Consider the following 13,282-nt stretch of genomic DNA (forward strand, 5'->3'; position numbering starts at 1 on the left):
GTCACAGGGACAGAGGGCGCGGACTGAAAACTTAAAGATTATAGGCGGGAATGCAACCCCGAGTCCCTTAGGAAATTCAGGAGCGCTTTCACCGCTTTCCGTTGTCTGGAAGGTTGTGTCCAAGGCCCCAGAACGTTAGACTCTGTTAAAGGGCGCGAGTCCAAGCGGAGCAGAGAAGCAACTAGGCAACCGCGCTCTAGCTCAAAACGAGGGCAGTCACAGAGGAGGTGGCTGATCGTAGAAACCTCAGCAGTCATGCAGGCATTGCGGAATCAGGGGGTAGAAGACTGCTATGTGAAAGTATTGGAATATATTTATAACGATTGCACAGCTCCCATAGTTCTCCATTATGTTAGCAATAAAATTCCAGTAAGGATAGGTGTGCGGCAGGGAGACACGATCTCGCCTGTACTATTCACTGCCTGTTTACAGGAGCTATTCCGGGGCTTGAAATAGGAACAGTTGGGGATAAGAGTTACCGGAGAATACCTAATTAATCTGCGATTTGCTGATGACATTGCCTTGCTAAGTCACTCAGGACATCAACTACAAAGCGTGATCAGTGATTTAGACACGCAGAGCAGAACGGTGGGGCTAAAAATTAACATGCAGAAAACCAAAGTAATACTGAACAGTCTAGCAAGAAAACAGCAGTTCGCAATTGGTAGCGAGGTGCTGGAAGTAGTAAGAGAATATGTCTACTTAGGGCAGGTAGTGACCGCTGATCCGGATCATGAGAGAGAAATAGCTAGAAGAATAAGAATGGGGTGGAGCGCATATGACAGGTTCTCTCAGATCATGAATGGCAGTTTAGCAATATCCCTCAAGAGAAAAGTATACAACAGCTGTACCTTACCGGTACTCACCTATAGAGCAGATACGTGGAGGCTAACTAAGAGGGTTCAGCTTAAGTTAAGGACAGCGCAGCGAGCTATAAAAAGAAAAATGATAGGCGTAACGTTAAGAGATCGGAAGCGGGCGGAGTGGGTGAGAGAACAAACGCGGGTTAATGACATCCTAGTTGAAATAAAGAGGAAGAAGTGGGCTTGGCAGGGCATGTAATGCGAAGGCAAGATAACCGCTGGTCCTTAAGGGTAACGGAGTGGATTCCAAGAGAAGGCAAGCGTAGCAGGGGGCGGCAGAAAGTTAGGTTGGCGGATGAGATTAAGAAATTTGCGGGAATAAGGTGGCCGCAAATGGCTTAGGACAGGGTTAATTGGAGAGACATGCATGGGAGAGGCCTTTGCCCTGCAGTGGGCGTAGTCAGGCTGATGATGATGATGATGATGATGATGAAGCGTTTGTGACAGTCAGTTTTACGTTCGCCTGGGTTCACGTATACATCCAGTGGGATATACTGACCATTTTTAATAGCCATGGATCGGCGACTCGACTGTGATGTAACTCTGATAAGGATTGGAAAAATATAACTATCTCAAGAGTTGAAAGAAGTTTTGCGCGTAGCTCCACACTGATCCCGGTGCGCAGCATCACGTATGTTCTTCGACAGTGTTCGTCATGGCACATGTGCGGTCGTGCGTTGACCGCCTCAATTTTACAGCACAGTCAAAAGATGAGAAGTAGAAATAATATAAGCATGTGGCAAATGTCCGAGCCGGTGTCCGGATAAGAGCTGACGGGTGTACGCGTGCACCCTGCGCTGTATACACACTCGGCGTTCCGATCCTGAGTCAGAGGTCGCTTGATGGATCCCGGCCGCTGTTTCGACAAACGTGGAATGCAAATTGCTCGTGCTTTGTGCGATGTCGGTGCACGATAAAGACGGTGGAAATTCATCTTGCGACCGGTACTGCTTTGTTCATTACAGCCCCCCGCGTGCTGCTTCGGGACGTTAAACCCCACGTGCCAAAGGCTTGTTGTTCTCTCACTTCTGTCATAGCTGAAGTGTAATTCCTATTATCTACCTATTTATAAAGTTTTGCAGCAGGTAAGGAAATCAGTCACAACACATGTGGACGTAGCAATGCCACTCGACTCTTGTCGTCTGAAAGAACGTGCGAAGTGCTGCATATATGAGGAGTCACATAGACACTGAATGTGCACTACCGGCAACTACTGCTGTATTATTATACTTCGTGTATGTAGAGTGAAATAACTGCAGAATGAAATAACTACAAGAATAAGGATGGGGTGGAACGTATTTGGCAGGTTCTGTCGGATCATGAATGGCAGTTTACCAATCCAGTTTACCGTCAGGAGAAAAGTATATAACAGCTGTATCTTACCGGTGCTCACCTGTGGGGCAGAAACGTGGTCTCACAGAAAGGATTCAACTTAAGGACAGCAGAGCGAGCTATGAAATGAAAAATGATAGCTGTGATGTTAAGAGACAGCAAGAGGACAGAGTAGGGTCAGGGATCAAACATGGGTTAATGACATTCTAGTCGAAATCAAGAGGAATAAATGGGCTTGGACAGGGCATGTAATGCGAAGGCAAGATGGCCGATGGTCCTTAAGGGTAACAGGGGGATTCCAAGGGAAGGGAAGTTTAACAGGGGCTGCAGAAGGTTAGGTGGCCGGATGAGATGAAGAAGTTGGATAAGGCGGCCGCAGCTGGCACAGAACAGGGTTAATTGGAGACCTATGGGGTGTAGTCAGGCTTATGATGATGATGATGATAACCTATATGAAGGTAAGAAATAAAAATGATCAATGCATAATAACTATGCCGTCAGCCAAAAAAATCAAGTGCTATAATGAACTGAAACATCTCGGCGTCACTATTACCGACATTCTTAATTGGGGCAGGATACTGAAAACATAGTGCATCCGCTCAACGTAATCTTGGTTTACTAAAGAGAAAGACAAAAAAATGCAACCTGTGGTGTCTAACCGCATATAAAAGAATAATTAGGCCAACGTTGGAATGCCTACGCTGTGGCTCAGTGGTTATGGCACTCGGCGGCTGACCCAAAAGTCACAGGTTCGATCCCAGCCGCGGCGGTCAAATTTCAATGAAGGCGAAATTCTAGAGGCCTGTGTACTGTGCGATGTCAGTGCACTTGAAGAAAAACCCCAGGTGGTCGAAATTTCCGGAGCCCTTCACTACGTGGTCCCTCATAGCCTGAATCGCTTTGGGACGTTAAACCCCCCCAAACCACAATCAAACCAACGTTGGAATATGCAAGTATTATCTGGTGCCCTCACAGTCAGACTCAGATCAATAAATTAAATGTGTCTGGAAGCTAGAAGCGAGATTTATTTTTTCGTGTTATCAATGCACGCAATCGGTGACTGAAGTTCTCTATATTGCTAGCCTAGAACTCTTTATCTATTCGAAGGCAAATAGCACGCCTGGAATTGCTTTGTAAAAATCTAATTATAGATTCATCATCGTATTTGCGGCCTTATGGATAAGTATTAGCCGGTACAAATCATGTTTATGCCATTAAAGCTTGCACATGAACATTGACACATTTAAATTTTGATGTATCACCCCAACTATTGTTGGATGCAACCGTCTTGTTGCCCAGGTGTTCACAGGGTCACAATGTGCTTAAACTTTTCAGCGGAGGTTGGTGATGGTTTTCATGTAATGTGCGTGAAGTGTACATTTCCCGCCGTGTAAAATCCACGGGAAGGGCTAAACAGCATTGTAAATAATTAAGATGAGCAAATCGAAATCTCAGGGATACATGACAGCACCCTCGAGTCCAGAATAACTAAAAAAGCAAGCCCAGAAGAATTGAGCGCCCCTCGTTCACCTACTGTGCTCAGAATAACTCGCGGCGTACCCCTGCCCGCCGTTCGCACGTTTCAGCGAGGAGCGTTGACATTGGCGCATATCATACGCAGCTGAGTAGCGTGACATTTTCACGCACAAGTGGCTGGCTACGCAAACATTTCGTTTTGCTGCACTTGCCTCGCCGGATTTATGCAACACGCTTTCGGCCGCTGAGACGAGCGCAAATGCGAAGCGTCTAGTCGGCGTCAATCAATGGGGGTCTGAATTTAGGAAATATCTTGCTGGCAAGAAAGATTAAGAACTGGTAGGAACCTTGAATGGCTGTCGCACCGGCGCGGATAGTCACTGGTGGGGTGCCGAATCACGTGCGCGGAGCTTTTTAAATACTGGCGTTGATTGGTCAAAGGCAACGCAGCACAATGTGGTGTGCAAGTTCACCTTGCATCTAGTGATGCAAAACAATCGGTAGTACTATCGATACTATCGATAGTTGATTCACTATCGAACTATCGATGGTAAAAAAGACTATTGATAGTACTATCGATAGTACTTTCGATAGTTCAATTGATAGCACAATCGATAGCCGTATCGATACCACTTGTTATATATAGTTCTATCGATTCTATAAAATCAACCACGCGTACCCACTGCATCCTAAACTTGGTTTCCCGAGTTAGTGGTATGGAGGTGATGGTATGAGTATCTGACAGGACTCGCCGGCTTTCGCGGCCTACGCGTCACCGAGCTCTACAGACGTTCCCTACGTAAAGTTGCTGGATAAAATGTTAGCGTGCGAATGTCCTAGTTGCGAAACATGTGTGCGAAAATCATTTCTGCACGGGTTACGTCAGCAAGACGACGTCTGCTGTACGCGATGGTGTCGTGTAAGCCAGCAAAACTTGGGCTGTTTGTTCTTTCATCGGATGCAGTTCCAGGCATTTTTCCGAACTGTCCTTGTGCATGTTAAAGAACCACAGCTGGTCGAAATTTACCACTACGGCATCCCTCATAGCATGAGTCTCTTAGGAACGTTAATTCTCATGAGTCCGTGAAACCAATCAGGCATCGCAAATGTTTTGGTTATATCGCTGGCCAACAAATGCATAATATTGTCACGTAGTGGTGACTGCAGTCCGGCGAACAGGAAAACAACGAGGATGTCTTCTAAACGGAACTCTTTATTTGGGCTGACTTGCGCCCGCAAAGAACTGAATCACTCGGCGGCGGCGTAGCAACAAGCGTGCTCGGCGGTCGTCGATCAGAATGACCGCCGCTTTCGGCCGTGCTCTTTTTAAAGCTGATAGCGAACCTTCGAGATAAAGCTTTAGAAGTTACTAGAACATTCTGGCGCGAACTAGAATCGGCTCCGTCCGGATGCGATCAATCGAGATAATTTTAGGCGCGTCTTGCGTCACAAACGAAGCGATAAAGCGGCGCGTCCGCAGCCTTGAAGCATGAACAAACAAATACTACAAACGAACGCTACAAATATTCGCGGCAATATCAATATTGTTACTATCGATAGTGTTACTAGCGATAGTACCGCTATTGATAGCAAGACTATCGATAGCAACATTATCGATAGTAATACTATCGATTCTACTATCGATATTAATACTATCGATAGTAATATTATCGATAGTAGACTATCGATAATACTATCGATAGTTTTTTTTACACTATCGATACTTCCAAAAAAAACTATCGATACTATCGATAGTCAATTTTCCGATAGTTTTGCATCACTACTTGCATCACTAGCAGTGTGGACACGGACGCAGTCAGAAAAAGCACACCAAGAGGGACATAAATGGGTTAATTGATAAATTGATAAGAGTAGTTAACTGCCCTTTACACGCATCCGGAGGCGCTTGCCCAAGCATTCGCGAAAACCCCCCCAAAAAATACTAGAAGGGTGTCACTGTCGTAGCAGGCAACAGTTGCCTCACGTTCTAACCACGGTGCAGAGGCTGCCTTCTTTCGATGTGATGGTCGTTGGGCGATAATTGTGTTCTTGTGGGCTATTAGCGCCTCCTGGTATATAAATCAAATTTATTTATTTATTTATTTTCACTTATTGGTTTTATTTGGCCAGTACAGAGACTGCAAACAAGGGAGAGCAAGCTAAAGGCGCTTAGTAGCGCCTGACAGAGGCCTGCCCTCCCCATGTAAAAAAAAAAAACAAAGTGGCACTTGGCAATGGTACAAAATTTCCATAAGTAACAGAAAACTAGAAAAGCAGCGGATATACTGACAACGAAACAGAGATCAGTCATGCATAGAGCTAAGCACAACAAAACTAAGAGCAAAACATAACAAAGACAAAACTGATTAGGTAAAAACACACCACAACTAGCTATAACAAAAATATTCATGAACAGTTTTCCTAAATCTGACCTCGGACATATTTTGTAGTGACAATTCTGTTAAGTATGGATAGGTGTTTAATGTATGAGGAATTATGTGAGTTAGTTTTTGGAACCCATAGTTTGTACGGGATTTTGATGCATGGTATTGAGGGTGTCTAAGACTGTATGCTGTTTGGGCAATTAAATAAATCTTTACTCAAATCAAATCAAATCAAATCAAGTCTTTACTTCCACCATGCACACTGCAGATGGAGGGCAACGGAAAGAAAAGAGGCGGCTTGACGAGTCCGCATATTAAGCGGCGTTTCGGCGGGAATCAGAGCAACTGTTCCAATAGCTCTCCCAATTAGGCCAGTTACCTCTGCGTCATTTTTTTTTTTCTGTCTTCGCACATGTCTTTTCCCGCAAAGTTCGATCATTATGGCGACGGCTTTTGCCACGCTGCAGCAGCTGCAAGGCTTTGGCGGGGCATTGCAAAGTCATTTGTAGTGAAGCCACGCTGAGTCTTCAGAGGTGATCTGTACAAACCGGAGAGAATGCGGAGTCCCGGGGACTTGCAACATTTCTCGCAACTTCCCGGAAATAGATTACGATCGATGCCCTCTTGCGGCGGTGGTGAAAGGTTCGGAAAGACAAGGAAACAGCTTTTACAGCTCTGCGATGCGCGCATGTTTCCCACTCGCGAATGCATCCAATTATGCAGCATTTTCTTGTGCGCCTTCTGCGCGAAATGTCAGTGGGGCGTCAAGTGCGCAGCGTAAGGAACCGACTCTTAAGCAAAGCGGAAAGTTGGGCAAGTTTTTAACGTTCATGATGTAAAAATAGCGCACTCCACAGCGATGAGTGGCGCCTTATGCTTCAATTTCAATTTTTTCCTCTGACTTGGTCTTTCGAGGAGGGACTGTGTGTGGTTGTTTTTGTTTTATGTGCTTTTTTAAAGTGACTACCTTATATTGCGCGCGTCAGCAATAAACCTCAGTTGCGAGTTAGCGCTTGTCTGCGTCGTTTACTTTCCGTCCCTTGTGTTCCCTGTGCGCTATTTTTACATCAGGAACCGACTCTTACAGCTTCGGATAGTCTATGCAAATAAATAAAAAGAGAAAATGTACCCGCTGCAACCAAACTCCTTACGCTCAACAAAATTACCAGGAAAACACTCATCTAGGTCAGGGGAACGGACGCCCCTGAAAAAAAAGGGTTTCCCTGGAGCCAAAACACGCGCGTACTCGTACTTTTTTACGAGGAAACTTTACCCCCAGGCTCTCCGTTCCACGGCGACGTGGGATCAATAGCTCGGGCCCACCTGCACTTGGGCACGTAGGGCTCCACACCAGCGAGTGCTTTTCGTGCCGGGAAACCGAATCGCACTGGCGCGAGAATCGGCTCACCTCCGCAGTCCGTACCACGTGCCGGCCGTACGCAGAGACGCTCCGCTTCTGTTGTACGTGTGTCGGCTGCGGATGGGGTGGCGCTTCTTCCGCGCCCCGATTGCCTCTGCTGCGGACGAGCACATGACGTCGGCCACGCGACATCCGCCGCCACGCGAAGGGAAACGCGACACGCGCGCACCGGCTGCGGCGAAAAGGTGTATCGAGCGGCTGGCTCGCAGTCTGCGTGCACATGTTGTCCAGGGCGAGGCGCGTCTCGCCTTTCGCGCCGAGCTCGCTTGCCGTCTGTCGTTCGTTAGGATGGACGGGTGACCCGCAGATCGCCTAAAGCAGCAGCCACCGCTCGATCGAGTACGAGCTCGAAGCACGGAGAGATTGATCGGGAATAACAAAAGGGCCTTTCTGCTGATACACCGTCGTTGCCCTCGACTTCTTTGGGCCGTTCAATGTCGCGAGCGAGATAGTACGAAGAGTACGCACCATAGAGGAATAAAAATGCAGACGCATCATAGGTGTTTTCAGCCAGCCAGCCAGGCAGCCAGCCAGCCAGCCAGCCAGCCAGCCAGCCAGCCAGCCAGCCAGCCAATCAATCAATCAATCAATCAATCAATCAATCAATCAATCAATCAATCAATCAATCAATCAATCAATCAATCAATCAATCAATCAATCAATCAATCAATCAATCAATCAATCAATCAATCAATCAATCAGTCAATCAATCAATCCATCAATCAATCAACTGTGTGACTCACTTGCATTACCTCACTCACTGGCTGAACAAATTCGCGCTCTTTCACGTGCTTCCTTATGGCCCGAAAGGCTGATGCTCCCGGCCGCCCACGTCTAGAGTGCAGCGGGAGACGCGAAGGCACCAAAAACAGAGCTAGGAATGCTTCGAAAATAGCGACCACTTGTACGTTACCGTGCCGGCGCATTGTTAGGAACTGTTGTCTTCCCTCTCTAAAAATTTAAATATATATGATTATCTCCTTTTCCTGCTTTAGGAAGTCTTCGTTGACCTCCATTGCGCACAGGTAAGTTTTGCCAAAGACCGACGATTTCAAGCCAAGAGTAGGAAGTTCGCAGGCCCCGCCTGACAGCGGTGCGGGTTTATATCTTCCAAACTGCTCCAAAATTGCGAACATTCATGTGCTTGATGCTCCTGTTTTCGAGGAAAGCGCCTTAGGCCCCGTTATACTCCTCCATAGGTCGGCACGCGGAAGAAGTTTCCAAGCCAAGCATCGGAGTACAGGTTAAAATCTATTCCTTCACATCATCGGAATCAAAAGTCCGGTCTCAAACTCCCCCAATTATGTAGCGTTACAAAACAAAGAATGCCGGTCGGATCCGAGGTTCAGACCCGGGGCTGCACCCCGCCCGACATTGTTTCTTCTTTCTCTCCCGGAGACGGCCGTGAATCCCCATCGTCGCCGCCGCTCTGGTGACACCATCGCACCCCATCTGCGCGTTCTTGTCGTCGCCGCTATCACCAGTGCCGCCTCCAGCGAGGTTGCAAGGTGACTACTCTCTGGCCACTACCGAGGCCTCACGCATGAAGCTCCGATCTCGGCACACGGGGGGGCTGCTAGTGAACGACGACTGTGCACTTGCCGCCGCCAGGTGCAGATGGCCTATCACTACCGCTCATTTCCGATTCTCAGCGACCTCCCGGTAGGCTTGAGCATAACAGGCCCTAATGAGCGCGAATAGGTAAAGGGAAGCCTGCTTATAGAATTGTGCACGGACGACCTCGACACATAACGGGATGCCATAAATTAACGCATAAAAGGCACGCGGAACTGATAAATAACAGCACGCGCCACCAAACTGCACGACGTCAGCGCGGGCGGAGCTTGCATTTTTGCTATGAGGGAAAATTAGATTTACTGAAGGCAGAGAGAATAAAGATGTACTAGTGAATGGGAGATGGTCACGAATCACCGCTGCGGGCGCTTACACAACGAACCCGTTCCGCTCGCGGAAGCCAGCATTTGGCCGAGGAAAATATTGAGGAGCGAGGCTGAAAGTAGCTGCGACCTTTTTCTATGCGTTGGTAGCTCGTACGAAAGGAATGGACCCCGTTTGGACACAATATGCTGCCTAAGATAAGCGGTTTGTTGTGCTACCGCAACAGAGGGACACTGTATAGTTCACTATACATAAAACCTACAGACTCCACCTCTTAGTCCCTTCATTAGGTAGCAACATCCATTCTCACCGATTTCCACTAGCGCTTAAAAGCACGAGAGCCTTGTGATCAAACGCATGTTAGCACTGTTGCTTTGTAACACTTCCTGCATACGCAATCCGCAAAGCATTGCCGTGGTTCAAGCGCTCAATTAGGGACCGCACTATTCACGGCCCGCAACACCGTTGTACCACAGTTTGTATAGAAGACCACTATGCATGCAAATCTTTGCAATGACACAAAGAAAGGAAGAAAAACTGCACTATAAAAACTGACAGGAAGCCGAGGCGGGGCCGGAAAACGATTCAATCGTGCCGAAACGTTAACGAAAGGAGCGCGTCTGCTTCTCTTAAAAGCGAAGCTCGAAGTGCGAAAACTAGGTGCAGACAAATGCTGCGTACAAGCTATTGGAGAGCTCCAAGTTTGTTATATTATTGCTGTCTAATGTACTCTTGTGGTATCTTCTCAGCGTTATATTTTGTGCTGTTTTCGTAATTATGCAGAATTTGGTCCCAAGAATGCTTCATCATCAGTTACAAGGTACAGTAAATTTGTTTGGAGATTGATCGTCACACCGTAAAAGCGGTACGCGCTATTTTGCACACTCCATGTAATACGTGTAGTACACTATGGTAAACTACTGTCTGGGACTAGATGACGATGAAGTGTACAGTTGCGCGGGCGGGAGCGGAGGGTTTCACTTCAGACAACATACGCCCGATTTCATTATCATCGAATTTAATGAAATTGGTGGAAGGGGTCCTGCTTCGTCGAATCATATATTCCATTTCTTCAAATGATCTTTTGAATCGTTGTCAAATTGGTTTCAGGCCGGGCTGCTCGATTTGGTGTGCTCATACTGACCTTGAGAGCCGTATTAACTTAGCTCGCAGCACTAAACAGTTCGCCGCGCTTGTCACTCTGGATATCAGTAAAGCCTACGACAGCGTCGAGCACTCGGCGCTGTTACGCAGATTACAGGACCTTAATTTCCCACACTATTTCGTAGCCTAGATCTCTGCTTTCTTGAAAAACAGAGAATTTTATTGCTGCCGAAATGGTGTTTCTTCTAGTAAATTTCGACAAGCAATAAGAGGTGTACCGCAAGGGTCAGTTCTTTCCCCTGTTCTTTTTAACATCTTTCTAAGCTCAATTCCATGTATCCATAATGTGACAACTTACGTGTACGCCGATGACATCGCATTTTTTGCCTCTACAAGTGATAATCACTCTCTTTATCAAACCTTGCAGGATTACCTCAATATTCTTGACAACTGGTTAGGAAGTATTCATCTGTTCCTCAATGTGAACAAATGCGTCCTGTTCGCCTTTCCGGTTTCTCATCCTGTAAACATCTGCATTGCTTATAGAAATCACATAATTCCTCAGGTACAAACAGTGAAGTATGTTGGAGTAATATACGACTCTACTCTTTCCTGGCGGGCACATATTGAGCAAGCTTCTGCAAAAGGAGTTCGGGCCATTGGCATCCTGCGTAGGCTTTGCAGTGCTAGGTCAGGTATGAGAAAGCACACACTCCTGCAGATATATAAAATGTATGTCCGCCCAATTTTGGAGTCCGGCTGTGTTTTATTCTCAGGAGCTCCTGCCTATAAACTCCACCCTCTTGTACTCTTGGAGCGTGAGGCGTTGCGCCTCTGTTTGGGACTTCCAAAATATGTAGCCAATGCTGTCCTGCACCTTGAGGCGCGAATTCCATCTTTATTAGCTAGATTTCGCCTTTTAACAGTCTAAACCTTTTTAAACTTGTGCGACTCACCTCTTCACGTCTCCAGTATAATATTTCTTAGTCAACCTGCAGACACTTGGTCTCGTTTGCATATTCCGCAGGTATGTTTCGCGCAGTCTCTCCTTGATCCCTTTAACATTCATTTCACAGATCTCCATCCAATGTATAACTTCTCTCCTTCAGTCAAGATTGCATTTGATGACATTTTCTCATCGAATGCAAAGCTGCAGCCCTTTCCTCTCCTTCACGGTTTGTTGCAGGACCACCTAAGCTCCTTTCCTTCTCATATTCTCATTGCTACCGATGCCTCGCAGGATCGTGAAAAGGCAGGTGTGGGCATTTTTTCACCTACATTGGAATCGCCCTTTTCCCTCCGTCTTCCTGACTTCACTCCAATTTATCTGGCCGAATAATTAGCAGTAATTTTATCCTTACGTAAATTAAACCCTACCGTTTCCCATGTAGTGGTTATGACGGACTCTCTATCTGCTTTACATTATCATCACCCATTGAGTCTCGGGTATTGCGCCTCTAATTTCGGTACGGTTGCTTTGGGTACCGGGGCACATGGGCATTCAATTAAATGAGGTTGCCGATTCCTTAGCACGGGCCTCTCTCTGCGGCCTAATAATTGTTGTCCTGCCAACCTGCGCATATACAGCTGCGGTGAGGTTTCGCAGTTTCACATTATTTCAGGAATTTTCAGACCCGGCACTTACCTCATCTCCCGAATATCAGCATCTTCTGCACCCTTGGAGTAGCAAAGACTGGCGCTCGCGCAGACTGGAGGTCTCTTTCACGCGTTTGCGATGCCGAGTTCCTCTGCTAAATTTCTACCTTCACAGATCTGGTCTGGCGGTTTCTCCACTGTGCCCATTTTGTGCTGAGCCTGAGACAGTGGACCTGCTGTTCTGCCGCCGCTTCTCTTCTTTGAGGAGGCGCCTATTAGAAATTTCGTTTCACCACCTGGGTCTGCCTGTGTCCATTGCGGTTGTTCTCTCCTTTGGCTCTTCATCGCTTGGACGAAGCAACAGGAGTGTGCGCTGTGCTGTTCAAAAAGAGGAGTGTGCGCTGTGCTGTTCAAAATTTTCTTCTAGAAAAGCAGCGACCCCCATGGTATTTTTTTTTTCATTTTATTTTCTTTTTCTTTTTTTATTATTATTATTATTTCTATTCATTTTTATTTTTCTCACTTTCAGAACTTATTTCATTATTCTTTTTTCGCTCTCTTTCAGTCAGTGCAAAATTAAACCATTACATGCATTGCATTCGAATTTGTACAAAAAGCCATCGTCCCGTCTTCGATCTCCCAGCTAACAGGTCCACTGTCGTTGCTTCGTCCATTCTGTCAGCCTATACCCTATTACTACTCCCTTTCCTCTATAAATGCTCCTCTTTCCATCAGTTCACCGCCTGTGTCTTGGCCACTCCCCCGTAGTGGGTACGTGCCATTTTATTTGAGGCCAACCAACCAACCAGGCCGTCCGCCATTAAATCATATTAAATCATATTGTTGCTTCACGCAAGAATATTTACATAAGGGTCTGTTTGTGATAAAACTTATTTCAATGTTTTTCCTTCTCCACCACCCACAGCGTTGAGTGGCCGATTCCTGGCAGGGTGGTGGCGCTTGAGATGAGATATGGAGTTGGAATAGCATGATTACATTACATATCTTGGCCTTGTTTGTTGCCAGGCAGAGTTATACGTATCCATCGATATATATGACGAAAAGACCTGACAATTACGATATTCAGTAATGCGAAATTTGAGCGCACTGCGCAGCTCTTCACACGCCGCCTGCCACCGCTAGCTGGTGGCGTGCTATGCTGCTATGACGACCCTTCGGGATCTTCCCGTTTCGCTCTGCTACTTGGA

The 13,282-nt window shown here is 46.6% G+C and overlaps 1 protein-coding gene across 1 annotated transcript in view; it reads right to left on the bottom strand.

Moving 5' to 3' along the window:
* The window catches only part of LOC149341909 (uncharacterized), a 28,329-nt gene extending 20,737 nt beyond the window's left edge, over window positions 1-7,592 (bottom strand). The window contains exon 1 of the mRNA XM_089544206.1: window positions 7,464-7,592. The gene's annotated coding sequence lies outside the window, so the exon portion shown is untranslated. The remainder of the gene's footprint in view (window positions 1-7,463) is intronic.
* Window positions 7,593-13,282: the final 5,690 nt, after the last annotated feature.

Source organism: Amblyomma mixtum, chromosome 5 (genome assembly GCF_055824585.1).
Source record: "Amblyomma mixtum isolate Tamu chromosome 5, ASM5582458v1, whole genome shotgun sequence".
NCBI classification, from domain to species: domain Eukaryota; kingdom Metazoa; phylum Arthropoda; class Arachnida; order Ixodida; family Ixodidae; genus Amblyomma; species Amblyomma mixtum.